This window comes from Hydra vulgaris, chromosome 07, assembly GCF_038396675.1.
Source record: "Hydra vulgaris chromosome 07, alternate assembly HydraT2T_AEP".
In the NCBI taxonomy this organism is placed as follows: domain Eukaryota; kingdom Metazoa; phylum Cnidaria; class Hydrozoa; order Anthoathecata; family Hydridae; genus Hydra; species Hydra vulgaris.
In genome coordinates, this window is record NC_088926.1 from 21,655,001 (window position 1) to 21,669,817 (window position 14,817).

Here is a 14,817-nt window from a genome sequence, read left to right on the forward strand (position 1 = left end):
ATGCCCATCATCATGGATCAAAAATAAAATTTTATGAAAAGACAACCAGAGTTGTCTCTACGAACACCTGAAGCAACGAGCTTCGCTCGATCAACAGCTTTTAACAAACACACTGTAAGAGAGTTTTTTCAAAATCTTAAAACGTTAAGAAATCGATATAAATATAATCCTAACTGTATATATAATGTTGATGAAACTGGTTTAACAACCGTTCAAAAGCCGGTAAAGGTTTTAGCTGGTAGAGGAAGCAAACAAGTTGGAAGAATCACATCTGCAGAACGAGGAACATTGGTAACTGCATGTTGTGCCTCTAATGCTATTGGAAATTCCATTCCTCCATTGTTTATTTTCCTAGGGTAAAGTTTCATGATTACATGATTAAGGAAGGACCTCCTGGATGTGTGGGATTTGCAAATCCTTCTGGTTGGATGAACTCAGAAATTTTCATAGAATGGATTAAACATTTTGTTAAATATTCAAACTGTTCTCAGGAATTTCCAGTTTTGTTACTTCTCGACTGTCATGAAAGTCATATTTCTGTTAAAGGCTTGGAGCTTGCAATTCAACACGGAATTACAATGATAAGTTTTCCTCCCCATTGCAGCCATAAATTGCAGCCATTAGATAGAACTGTTTTTGGACCATTGAAAAGGTTTTACAATTCTGCATGTGATAATTGGATGGTTTCAAACGCAAGACCAATGACCATTTATGATATTGCTTCAATAGTTCGAGAACCGTATACAAAAGCTTTCTCACCATCTAATATACAGACAGGATTTAGAGTAGCTGGCATTAAGCCATTCAATTCTGAAATTTTCAAAGATGACGAATATTTACCATCATCAGTTACAGATAGAGCTGCTCCAGATACAGTTACTATCACTCCTGTCAACAACATGGAATCTGAAATGATACCAGCATATGTTAATCACATAGAGTCTGAAATAACTATTTACTATAGTATTATAGTATATAGTACTATAGTATATTGAAACAAGTATTTTAAACAAAGTGTCAACAAGTTTTGCTTCTATAATCTCACCTGAGGTTTTAAAACCTTACCCAAAAGCATCTGCCAGAAAAAAAAATGTTAAAAGTAGGCAGTTAAAAACAAGGATCTTGACTGATACTCCTGTCAGAAATGAAATTCGTTTGTCAAACGAAAAGAAAATTTTGAAGCAAACCAAAAATCAACAAAAAGTCTCCACAAAAGATAAGAAAGAAACTAAGAATTACTTGCTTAGGAATAAAAAATAATGTAAACCAAAAGCTGCTTCACAACTTGACTTTCACAAATGATGAAATATTCTTAATCAAAATATTGTACTTTTAACAAGTTTTGTAAACTTAAAAGTTGTATTCTTATTTCAGTCTTTATATTTCAGTTCTTATAAATTTCAAGTTGTTGTTAAGTTTTAAACGTATATAAAGGGGGTAGCTTATAGCTGCTGTGATTTATACATTTTTTAATTAAAAATTAGACTAGTGGGTTTAACCGCTATATTTAAAAAATAATTAAAAAATTTAGATGTATTATATGTTATTCAATATTACCCTTTGACTAAATTATTTACAAGATTTAGTTACAGAAGTGTTAAACGTTTAGATAATATTACGCATATAAGATCAATGTACCCCAAGTCGGAGATCATAGTACCCCATAGTTTGGGGTACATTGATCTTTTGAGAGGGTTGTTTAAAAGTTAAAATTATTCATGTTTATCATTTTTTTTAATCAAAATATTTATATATTCCAAAAGCCAGATAGTTCTACATGTGTTTCGTAGTTAATAAGTTTTTACATCCCTTTCAGGTTCTGCGCAATTTTCAAAACTCTGCTACGGCGATCAATCCGCCCCCATCTCCCCTATATATATTAAAGTATATAAGTATAATATATATTTATATATATATATATATATATATATATATATATATATATATATATATATATATATATATATATATATATATATATATATATATATGTATATATATATAGATATATATATATATATATATATATATATATATATATATATATATATATATATATATATATGTAAATATATATATATATATGTATATATATATATATATATGTATATATATATATATATATATAAATTTATACATGTGTGTGTATATATATACATATATATATATATATATATATATATATATATATATATATATATATATATTTAAATATATATATATATATGTATATATGTGTATATATATATATATATATGTATATATATATATGTATAGAAACATATATATATATATATATATATATATATATATATATATATATATATGTGTGTGTGTATATATATACATGTAACTCTTCCTGATGATCCAGCAATGGTGAAACTTCAAGTCAAAGATAAAAGTTAGATAAGTGTTTTTTACTAATTAATTATTGCTCTGTTCTTTAAGAACATTGAGCACACTATTTGTAAAATACACTAACATATTTTACATACATTTATATATATATATATATATATATATATATATACATATATATATATATATATATATATATATATATATATATATATATATATATATATATATATATATATATATATATATATATATATATATATATATATATGTATATATTTATATATATATATATATATATATATATATATATACATATATATATATATATATATATATATATATATATATATATATATATATATATATATATATATGTATATATTTATATATATATATATATACATATATACATATATATACATATATATATATATATATATATATATATATATATAAATATATATATATATATATATATATATATATATATATATATATATATATATATATATATATATATATATATGTATATATATATATATAAATATGAAAAGAAACATATGTCAAGTATTTATCAATTAACTTTTATGTTATTCTGTTTTAGTTTTTGGAGTCGCTGATAAGTACATCTGTTTTAAGTTATCTTCCGCAACTTGTAAAGGTGCTAATAGTACTTTTTTTTAAAGAAATAATAATGAAACAATAAATCAAATAAATATCAAGTGCGTTTAAAGTTCTTTTTTTATTTTTGGTGCGAATATAGTTTAGATTGCAAATCTAGACTTTGAATTAGGATTTTTTGACTTAAACTGTACCTTAATCTTTAAGCCTTAAAAACTCTTCCTTTGTCTTTATATATTTTTAAAATAATTGATTAGATTAACCAATTTTTAATTCTTGTGTTCTGTTTATAAAGGAAATAAACCAAAAAACTGTAAAAATATTGGCAACAAGTTTAGAGAAGTAGCGAGATTAGAGTTGTTAACAAGGCCAAAAGTAGCAAGGCCGAGGCCAAGGCTACATATTTCAAGGCCAAGATCAAGAGCAAGAACAAAAGATACAAGGACAAGGCCAAGGACAAGGCCAAGAATTTTAAGGTCAAGTCCAAGAATTGGAGTTTCAAGGCCAAGATCTGCGCAAATATTTTCAAGACCATAGGCCTAAACTTTATTGGTTAATATTAAAGCCAATTTTTAATAAAACTGCAGGTTACAATTGCTTTGACAATAAACCACATAATGTAAAAATTAGGCAAGGTTATGCGAAAAGTTCTACGAAGTCAATTAGAAAATATAGTTGTAGATATATATGAAAAAATTACATAAAAATAAAGAATGAAAACTTTTAATTCTTAAATTTATGTTTTTTTTTGAAGGCGAAGGCCAAAACAATCAAGGCCAAGGCCAAATTTTTAAGGCCAAGACGAAGGCTAAGGCCAACAGTTTCAAGACCAATACCAAGGCCATAATTTTTGGCCTTAAGGCAAGGCCAAGGCTAAGGACTAACAAAATGATAAATGATTTTATTAAAAATAAAAAATGTTTAGTAAAGACGTGATAATAACAAGGTTAATGTAGAAAAAACATTCAGATTCTTTCTTATATGTTTTGATATATATATGTACATACATAACAAATTTATTTATTCTTTCTTTAGTCGTTTGGAGCATCAGAAGAGCAAGCAGGTAAAGTCCTAACTTAAACAGATGGTATTTATATTTCTTTTAAATACTATTTTTTACAATTTTATTAACATAATATCAAAAGCTATATTTGGGGTAAAGTTGCTTACAATTTTTTATTGAGTAATTTTACCTAGTCACTTTTTAATATTATTATTAGTGTTAACCATAGATCTGGAAAATGAAAATAAAAATTAATAAGCGAGACGAAGATAAATGCCGTTTATGCTATTTATGTAAAAACAGCTTGTGATATTTTATCAGATATTATATAACTATTTCTGTTAGCATCTTATAGTAATGGAACCTTTTTTTTTTTTTTCTAAATTGCGAGTTCATCCTATGCTGTTTGTTAATCCAACACAAACTACAAGGTTACAATAAACTAAAATGATCTCTTTCTATGATCCTCAATTTAGTACTCTTCATTTTATTCAAAAAATTAGCTTCAAATTTTCATAACGAGTTTGTAAGAGAACTTTATGAAAGTATAATTTTTTCTTCTGGTCATAATTTCTGAACGAAACAGTTCTTAACTTAATTGTTGTACATATAATAATAGTGCATATAGTAAAAAATTTCTCTCACTTTTTATATATATCTAAGATATTTAGAAAACTAATTTTTTAGTTTTAGTCATGTTGTTAAGGTCCTCTAAAAAAGACTAACGTTATTGTCACTGGACACCGCGGCAGACGGGTTAACTGAAAATTTCATGCCTCTATCTTTTTGCCATCAATGGCTGTTAAAAATAAAGAGCTTATGATATTAGAAACATTTTTTCTATTTGGTTGTCGTATTATAATATAAGAAAGTTCATTTACTTGTCGTTCAAGAAAAACTTAACAGAATTAGGAGTTGTGTTCGCCCGAAGCACACTTTTCTTTATTAGTAATGTTAGATATAATTGTGTTTCTAGTGATATTATTATTCTTTGAACTGTACGTATGAGACGATTTTATAATGGCGCATTTGCCTCTTGAGATGTCAGTATTATTTGGTCTACATTTTTTTCAGATCAGAGATGTCAATATTATTTGGTCTACATTTTTTTTTAGATTCTAGAATATCAGTCACTTTTCTGTAAACATATTTTTTATTACTTTGTCAATATTTTTATTGATATCAAGTACCAGTTGTTTTCTTGTAGAATGCACACGATCATTTTTTCTAAGTTCTTATTACCTATTTGTTTGACTGTGTATCTCGCTGTTTCGAAAATATACTTTTTATCATTTTCAAGTTTTTAAGAGAGATCAGAAATTGCTCTTCTTTTAGCCTGTTTTCCTTAAAATATCAATGTCTGCCACCCTTTCTTTAACTCTGGCGTTTCTAATTCGTTTGAGAGTTTCCATACAAGTTCTTTAAAGTCAAAATTAAATACATTTTCTTAGCAGGAAAATGGCTTTTTATGAAAGATATACTCGGAGTATTGAACATCCTTTATATTTTGTTTGTACGTGGTTTGTAATGTTAATCTTTTTTTTTTCTAACTCTTTTTTCTTGAGCACTTTCAATTTTCATAACATTTCTCTTCTCCAAAAATTTTAAACATTTCGACATTTTAATAACATCACCAGTCACAATGGAAACAAAATCTTTATTCTTAAACTTTATTTAAGACAATTTGTACTTTATTGTTTATTTACACAATTTTAAATCAAAAAAAATTTTTTTTCTAAATTCTTTAAAGTTGCAGATGATTTTGTGTTTTTATTGATTTAAAGAAAGTATTTTGACTTTATATTAATAGTAGGTCTTAAAGTTACCACAATCATATCTTTTGATGACTATATCGCGCAGTTTGGTTGAAAACGACTGTCATGTTTTCTGTAAAAAAAAACAAAGCAATTTAAATAGCAACATTTTAAATTGAAAATAGTTGTTCTTAGGCGGGTCCGGGGGGCAACAACCTATATTGGATTAAAAGCAGATGGGTCAAAGTTTAACCATACGTATTCAGATTTCTACAGAAACATAGAGAATTTAATAAAAAATCACATTCAAGTATGCTATCATTTCCTACACCAAAAAGTTATCTTTCTCTGCTTTTTACAGAACAAAATGTAACTTTATAAATTATTTTACATTGATCTCTAAAAGCTTTTTTAATATTCTTCCGATTGATATATAATATATGAAAGTTCACAGATGTGGTTTAAGAAATGAATTTAAATTTGAAATTTTTGCTTTTTAACAAAGTAATTGTTCTTTTAAAAATGACAACTTTGAGCAGCTGCTAGATTTTTGCAAACCTGATAATAATGCCAATTTTATATTATTTCAAACCACTTATCAACGTAATTACTTTTATTTAAAGTTATCAATACAATTTTTGCGGTTCTGAATTTTACATAAAAGTTATGATATTTGTAAATAATGTATACGCAGTCAGATAATAGTACAACAACTATAAACAAACGAGTGAATTCATTAGTGTCACTGGAAGACATTTAATAACTCCCTACACTTAAATAATGGCAACCCTACAAAGACCAACGGAGCCTACAAATAATCAAAATGGATCAAGAGCAAAATTATTAGAGGGAAATCAACATGTTGAACATAAATGTTAAATGCATAGAACGCAACACAACAAGCAGTGACAAATCAAGCATAATCTTGACTTTAGACAAAATAACAAATTTATTGACAAGGTTTAAAATGGCAAAAAAAGAAGCTGAGTAGAAGAATGCTGGATGACTGCAAAAGCATCAATACTGTTGAATAATGGCTATCAAAACCAATAACAGAAGTTAAAGCAGCAATGCAATTAAAAACGAAATGGTAAACAAATTGGGTATAATAAACCAAGACAAACGCGTCAAAAGATTCGAGTAAGGAAAAAAAATTATGGAACAGCAGTTAATAATTCATAAAAAAAGCATAACAAGCTTCATTGCGAAAACTTCAAAACAAAGAAGAATGGTATCTAAAGAAACAAAAAAACAGAAACATTGCGTAAATCATTTAGAAACGAGAACGAATCTGCTCAACAACCCGTTAATCTTAAAAAGTATACTATTACAAAATTTGATGGCGATTATAAAGACTGGTTACGATTTTGGATACTCGGTGGAGGTCGATAACTCTAACAAATTTAATTACTTAATGAAACTCGTCAAAGGAAAACCGAGAGAGGATATATTTGATTTACCACACTCATTGGAAGGATACGAAAAAGTAAAGCGTATATTACAAGACACTTATGGAAAAGATATTTGGATTCACAAAACGTTGATTAAAGATCTTGAAGGAATGACGGCTTTACACAAAACGCACAAAATCAAAGAAATTTAAGATTTTTATATTAATCTTGCAAGAACAGTACGAACATTAAAAACGATGCAAAAACTACAAACTGATGAATTATTTTTGTATTACCAATCAATAAACTTGGACCAGTTGCAAAATACTCAGATTTCAACTCTGAATAAATAAAATACGATAACAACAATGCAAACGTATAGTCAAAGTCTTATGAAAACCAAATTACTGCATTCAAGCAAGACAGTGGTAATTATGATAAATCAATGATTACAAGTGTTAATAAAAATAATGTATTTACAGTAAGATACAAATTTACAGAAGTAAAGGTTGTGTAAAAGTGTTAAACGTTGCTAGACGCATAGAGACTTTAAAAAACAAAACATTATGCTACAAATGCATTGGTTATGGACATTCCGCAGAAAATTTTGAATCAAGAGGATGCAAAAACTGTAACAAAAAACATCACACGACAATTTATCAAAACAAAAATGCAACAATGGACGATAAAATGAAAAATAAAAAAGAAACCAGGGTAACGATTTTCAATGCGAGTGCAACTGTTCACCCTTTCAAAAGCAAATTGTGATAAGCAAGGATAATGTTGGATATATACGGGTGCTGGAAATTCTTATATATGTACAAACTTGATAACAAAACTAAAAATGAAACCCGCAAGAAGGGAATATAAAACCATTGAACAACTATATGTAATGGTAAAAAAACGTGTGGAAATATATAATGAAACGCTAGAAGCAATAACAATAACGGAGTTTCGCATCAAGATTGAATGCATCAATGAAGAAAAAGAAATACTGACATTTTTACCTAATCTGATAATCAAGAAAGTAAAAAAGTAATTTGCGAGCCTGAGGAGACTGAAATTTAGTAAGATAGAGAAATGATGAAATACAACCTGTTCTCATAATACTCGTTGCTGATTATCAACGAAATAAAAACTACAGAACCGGTGGTTCTTGGAAAAAATCCGGATAAACATTCCAAAGCTGAATTAACTCTTTCTGGGAGACAAATGGAATTAAGTTCTGGTATTGAAAAGGGATTATTATTGAACACTGGTCGTGAGGAGTTAGAGCAAATGTGTAGTCATAAAGTACTTGGATTGTCACACAGAAACAAGGAAACAATGTTCCACCAAGACTTTAGCAAAAAGCTACACCAAACAAACAAAGGTTATTATAAAACTAGTATTCCAAGGAAAACAGGTTTTGTGAACTACCAAACAACAGGGTTCTAGCTTTTAAAAGATTAAAAAAGTACAACAATGCAATTGAAAAAATCCTAATAAACTAGAACAGTATAATGATATAATGATGGAACAGATCGGTCAGGGAATACATGAAACAGTGGCAGAAAAACCTACGAGAGAAATTTTTCACTGCACTTCTTATCAAGCTGTAATCAAGGAAAATGCTGAGTCAACAAAGATACGAGTTTAATGATTGTTTAGCAATAAAAGATGCTCAATTACTTTCGTTAAACGATTGTCTGGAAATGGGACCATTGCTGCAACCCCTAATATTAGACATTCTAATACGAAATCGGATGAACAAACTCTGCGTTTTAGCTGACATTAGGAAAGCATTTCCACGAATTTGAATTAACGAGATGTGAAGTGACGTACAACGATTACTTTGGCGTGAAGACTAAAGAAAAAGAAATTGATCGAGCTTCAATATACAATGGTAATTTTTTGTTCCAGCTCAAGTCCGTATATTCCAGGCGCTACCATTAAAAAAAATTTATTAAAATACATGGTTGTTTATCTAAAAACAATCTTTTCTTTGGAAGTAGATACTCATGTCGATGATCTGCAGGCGGTTGGAGAAAGGTAAGAACAGCTTTTAAGTTTAAATACTAATGAACACAAATCTTGAATGAAGAAGGATTTCAATTAATGTTGATGACAAATCAACAAAAATACTTGGACATCCTTGAAACAAGAAAACGGATCAAATGTCAATTGAATTTACTTTTTGCATCAACAACCGAAACAAAAGAAATTTTAACAAAAAGAAAAGTTCTATCCGCAATCAATAGTGTTTTTGACGTTGACTATGCTTATTAAAACTTGGATGGGATTATCTAATTCCAATGGAACTTTTGGAAGAATGGCATACTTGGATCAAGGTAACAAGCAACAAATGAACTATTTTGATTCCTCGGAGACTGTGTCCAAAAGAGTTATTTAACAAGATCTCCACGGATTTTCAAATGCAAGTAAATTGGCAGTATGTGCATGCATCTTTGTTGAAACCGAGTTCAGTAGATCTTATTAAATGGAGAAGAAAAATGACTTTATGTCCCGACAAAAGAAAACCCAAGCGATCTTAGAACAAGAGGAGTGTGTTAGATGAAGCTGTCAAGCTTGTGGTTAAATGATCCAATATGTTTGAGTCATAAAGAAAATTGGCCAAACCAATTGGGAATATTTTTATAATTTATATGACACAATATATGAAAGTATAACTGTAAAGGATAACGTCTGTATGGTAACTGAAGAAATAAAAGAAAATCGCACGTTTTAAGAATTGTGGAGTAAATATAATTATTGAAATATTTTTAAGGATATCATCAAGGATGAAAGGTTCATTTATAATTGTCTTAATAAAGAAAAAGTAGTTAGACCAATAAAAACGTAGGAGACGATAGAAGCGGAAGCCGTCAATAGTAAACTTCTGCAACGGTCTGTTGTGCTATAAGCCGATATGGAACTTAAGCAGGATAAAAAGCATCTTTGGAGGTGTCATGGAAGAGTCACAGTCGGAATATGCAATATCGAGAGCCAAGTTTATGAAAAACTGTAAGACTCGTATGAGAAAATGCTGTATGAGCGAATATGTACATGCAAGGGAAGAATGAAAACAAACAAGTAATAAAGGAAGTAACGTAAAATTGTCAATTGTTAAAACTATAGTGCTTATTAAAGAGGTTGTAAAAAATATAGCACTTCTCAATATTGGACTTGTTGAAGGCGAAATTAAAGGAAAAGACGAGGCTACGCGTGGTTTAAAAACACGATCGGGAAATAGTTATGTGATTGAACAACCAATTCAACTGATGTGTGACTCGGAAATCGATTATGAGGCAGAGAGAATAATTGAATCTAAAAAGAACGTGAAAATTAATGAAAAAGTCGAAACCCTTAAAAGAGTACCTAGACGGGCAAAATTAGATTCCAGACATAAAATTGTATCTTAATATTAACATTAATGTATTTGTAATAATGCGGTCTTCGTGAAGGTATTGGAAAATTGCGCCAATGTAGTTACATTTATTTAAAGTTATTAATATAATAGTTTGTGATTGTGAATTTTATATAAAAAGGATCATATTTGTAAATGATATATTTCCAGTCATATGATAAAAAAACAAGTATAAACAAATGAGTGAATTCATTAGTGTCACTGGAAACGTTTAATCATTTCCCACAACACTTGTAGATAAAATTTAGTTTAAAGAAAGGCTTATTAGTGAACTAATACGTTTTTAGAATTTTCTTTTATAATTAAGTATTTTTAAATATCGAAAAATTCAAGTTTAAAAAATTGTCAACTGACTTTAACAAGCTTTTAATATTTGAATATAAGTTATTCTTTTTTTTAATAAGAACATGATTTAGATTTTTATTAGAATAAGCTGTGAGCAACCCGTATTCTGGGTTATTGGTAAATAAGCCTATAATAACATTTTTTTATCGATATTATTTAGTCAACGACATAAAGACTTCAATAAATAAATGCTTCAAATCAATAAATGCTAAAAATTATAATAATAATACTCGCAATACATATAATTTTAATACTAACATACAGGGTTCCATTAATTTGTCCCTTTATTGAGAGTTAATCAATAAAGATAGGTTGCCAGCATTTCTATGGCACTGCGTTTAAAAGTTGAAAAGACATAAAACAAATCATCGTGAGTCATTAAATAACTTATTTAAATTATAACAAGTATAATTTTGTTAATGACACGGCATAGTACTAAAAAATAGCTATAAAATCAAAAACTACAAAACTGGTTTTGCAATGATTCCAGTAAACGAAACTATTTTTACCTCAATTATATAGAATTCTGAATTCTTTCAAACTGTTGACTATGAATAATACAGTAAGTTTCAAATCATATATAAGTTTACAAATCATATATAAGTTTTATGGTATAAAACCATCTAAAAAAAAGAAGAATTTAATAAAATAATGTTTAAATTTTTATATAAAAAAAGTTATTAAATATAACTAATTATTATAAATAGTTACAATGTAAACATAATAAAATATGCAGTGACTAACATTAAAACTATAATAAGTCTTAAAAAAAAGTTTTTCTAAACTTGAGAAACAATTACCTGCTTGCCACCGGAAACACCTGTCAAAACCTCTGCATTAATATAATTATTTCAAAGAGCACAAACTTTCAGTTTGTTACAATTGCATAGCCCGGCTTTGTGATTTAAATTTCTGATAAGCATAATTACACATCCAATTTTTAATTTTTCAACAATATCTAAATTTTTAGTTTGTTAAAAGTTAAAAGTTAAGCTGTTCAAAAACTCAACAAAAAAGTTATTATGTTAAGGTTTATTATTTTAATTTATTATTTTAAGGTGGTCATCTACAATTTGATTAGCACTAAAACGTGCTTAGACCTTTCCTCGTAGTGCAGGCACATCTTCATTGATTGATAATGATTGATTGAAAAAATCCAGAAACTGTTTAGATTGTGTTATTTTTTAAATAATAAAGTTAATATTGTCTTGGTATTTGATTTTAAAGTGCCTTCATTTATTTAAAAAAACTGTAACTATTTCAGTGCTGAGGGTTTTCTGATTTTTTTTTGATTTTTTTTTTTTGTTGTTGTTATTTTTTCAAAAGTGTTATGAAACTTCTTTAGAAACTGCTAATCTTAATACGATTTTCTTTCAAAACATAAATAAAAAACAAGTTAGAAATTAAGAAATCATGTTTAGAGGAATCATCTTGTTTAGCATCTCTAAATATCTTTCAACAATACAACCAATTTCTATAATTTGAACATGTCGTATTTAAATTCATTCCTTAAAAGGATCTATTTGACAGGTATTTTAGGCATCTGTTCAATAATGTTTGCAACTAGAACAAAAGTCTAGTCACTATTTGGAACATATCAGGTCGTCAACTCCTACGTGAAAATACAAAAAAAAGACTAAGTTAGTAAGTTAGAATAAGTTAGAGTAAGTATGAAATTGGTAGTTATAAAAAGGACGAATATCAAGTTAAGAAGCTTAAAATATTGAGGTAGAATTGGCATAACAGAATAAGGTAATTTTTTATCTGAAGGGTTGAGATTATAATTACTTTATTTTATTATTATATTATTGTTATTATTATTATTGTTATTATTGTTATTGTTATTATTGTTATTATTACTATTATTATTATTAAGATCATAATGTCTTATTTAGTGCGGTGTATACAAGTTCTGGCTTTATGTTAGTAAAACTAACAGTAAAACTCCAGCGTAAAAAGTAAAACTCCAGCGAACTACGATGTTCTAACCGGTCCTAGCATGGCATTTTTCACTCTTAAACCGACTGCAGCAAGTTAACAAAAAGTAAAAATAAAGCGCACCTTTAATCCGTTAATGCAACGGCGTCAAACCGCTTAAGGTTGTACAGTGGACCAGCACTGGCATGCCGGCGGCAGTTTACGCATGACGGTCTGATTGAAAGATGGCGTAATTTTTAATTTTTCATAGTTGCCCACTAGGATCTCATTCTATTTTCTTTTGAAATGCTATTTCATCAATCATTAATGAGCAGATACATGATTTTCCTTTTTCTTTTAGTTCTTCTACTTTCAGATTTAAGACTTCTATTTTTGTGTTAAGATACTGATTGAAATCTAGGTTTGCGCTTGACTTTTTGATACCATTTTTGAAGTTTTTTTGGATGAAAAAGCATTTTAGTAAACGTTTTTCTGACATAAACAAGCACTATGAGAGTAGAAATTTATGGTAAGAGCAAATTTTTTCAATTTGATTAGATATTCTTTAGTGCATATAGATTTAAGCAATTGTTTAAAAACGGTTTTTTTAGCATTAAATATTATAAAAGTTTAAATAATTTTAAAATATTTAACAAATTTTAATTTCACGTAGTTAACAAATTTTTAATGGAAAAGTTGCATAGATTTTTTATTGAATATTCTTAGTAAACATCACTTACAGAATGTCTAAAGTAGGATTCTTCATTGGCCATTTGTATTTCCATCAAATGTTAAAGTAAAAATTGTAAATTGGATACTCTTTGGTGAAGTCGCGAGTTTCGTTACTACAAAACTTTAATTTTTTTTTCTTGCTTTGAAATTAATTTTAATACTACTTTTTAAGACTGATTATTGAGTAACATAATGTTTTTTAGAAATATTCAGACAATATTTTCTCTTTTTTAAAGTAGGTTCCTTGCTTCTTATATTTTGTTTCTTAGAGGATGTTTCAGCTCTGGCTAAGAACGCAGTTTAAAGGGTAGTTTCAAAAGAAGTAGCATCATTTATTGCCTTGATTTTCTTTTCATTTTTATTTGTGGTCAGGTATAATTTTTTTCACTAAACTACAGGGAAATCAATAATGCTTGTTAAAGCTTCCTTTTTAATTCACTTTTTTATGACTTAAAAATTCCAATCAATAACAACATATGAATCTGGTGTAAAATGTTTAGAACAAACCTTGAAATCTTTGTTGGATTAATGTTTTGTTTACACATAGTAGCAACCAAATTATTTTGTAATAATAAATCTTTTGGAAATCTGTGACATAAAATAAGTTTCATAAATATTTATAACTTTTGGCACATTTAGTAAACATCATCATATAGGAATTCAGTAAACGAAATGGCTTGAACATAGTTCTAAACTATGCTATATTCTATATATTTCTATTAGTTGGAGAAAAATAAAAGTGCTTTATTATCAAGAAATAAGCTAGTTATTATTGAATTGTACTTCATAAAGATGAACGTTTTAGTTTAAAACAACAAATATTTATATATAGTTATTAACCAAAAACATTTTATACAAATATCAACATAAGTCATAACATGTACTACTATTTATAAAAACTTATTTAAATTGCAAGAGTCCGAAATAAAATACCATTAGTCATTGATAAAGGTATTGATGGACAATAAAAATTATTATTATTATGTTTAAAGATAAACAGTCTAAGATCTTTATTTATAGTAATACTATATATAAACTTCATAAATTTTAAATAAAGAATAATTTGATGACTACTCTTAGCAGTCATAATAGTTTATTCTTTATTTAAAATATAGTTAATGTTACCATAAGTAAAGAAGTAAAAATAAGTGACTTAAGACTTAAGTTATTTTTAAAATTTTAATTTACTTACCTTCGTTTTTGCCTGTTTTTGAAACTAAGCTTAAAAGTTTTATACTTTCCATGGGCAAACGTACTTTTTTCCTACTAATGATTCTATTTTTTAAA

At 27.4% G+C, this 14,817-nt stretch overlaps 1 protein-coding gene across 2 annotated transcripts in view; it reads left to right on the top strand.

The window, feature by feature from the left end:
* Positions 1–14,817, top strand: part of LOC136082344 (uncharacterized) — a 158,260-nt gene that overhangs the window by 39,620 nt on the left and 103,823 nt on the right. The window contains exons 2-3 of one of the 2 annotated variants that reach the window (XM_065801349.1): positions 2,966–3,022; positions 4,018–4,069. The gene's annotated coding sequence lies outside the window, so the exon portion shown is untranslated. The remainder of the gene's footprint in view (positions 1–2,965; positions 3,023–4,017; positions 4,070–14,817) is intronic. The other variant, XM_065801348.1, reaches the window with a different exon arrangement.